The sequence below is a fragment of the Passer montanus genome, unplaced genomic scaffold (assembly GCF_014805655.1).
Source record: "Passer montanus isolate IOZ18808 unplaced genomic scaffold, ASM1480565v1 scaffold418, whole genome shotgun sequence".
Lineage (NCBI taxonomy): Eukaryota > Metazoa > Chordata > Aves > Passeriformes > Passeridae > Passer > Passer montanus.
Window position 1 is genome coordinate 1 of NW_024369019.1, and position 802 is coordinate 802.

The following is an 802-nucleotide window of genomic DNA, read 5'->3' on the forward strand; positions in this document are numbered from 1 at the left end:
ATTATCCCGTTATCCCATTGCTACCCCATCCCCGTTATTCCACCCCCGTTATTCTCCTCCCATTATTCCGTTATCCCACCACTGTCCCGTTATCCCATCCCTGTTATCCCGTTATCCCGCTGTCCCGTTATCCCATTATCCCACCCCGTTATCCCGTTATCCCGTTATCCCGCTGTCCCGTTATCCCACCGTTATCCCGTTATCCCACTCCCGCTGTCCCGTTATCCCACCCCCGTTATCCCACCCCGTTATCCCGTTATCCCGTTATCCCACCTCTGTCTCGTTATCCCACTGCTGTCCCGTTATCCCTCTATCCCGTTATCCCACCATTATCTGGTTATCCCACCGCTATCCCGTTATCCCACCCCGCTATGCCGTTATCCCACCATTATCCCGTTATGCCACTCCCGCTGTCCCGTTATTCCACCGTTATCCCGTTATCCCATCCCCACTATCCCATTATCCCACCACTGTCCCGTTATCCCACCCCGTTATCCCGTTATCCCACTCCCGCTGTCCCGTTATCCCACTGTTATCCCGTTATCCCGTTATCCCGTTATCCCACCCCGTTATCCCGTTATCCCGTTATCCCGTTATCCCGCCCCCGTTATCCCGTTATCCCGTTATCCCGTTATCCCGTTATCCCGTTATCCCGTTATCCCACCCCGTTATCCCGTTATCCCGTTATCCCGTTATCCCCCCCCCGTTATCCCGTTATCCCGTTATCCCGTTATCCCGTTATCCCGTTATTATCCCGTTATCCCACCGTTATCCCGTTATCCCGTTATCCCGTTATCCCACC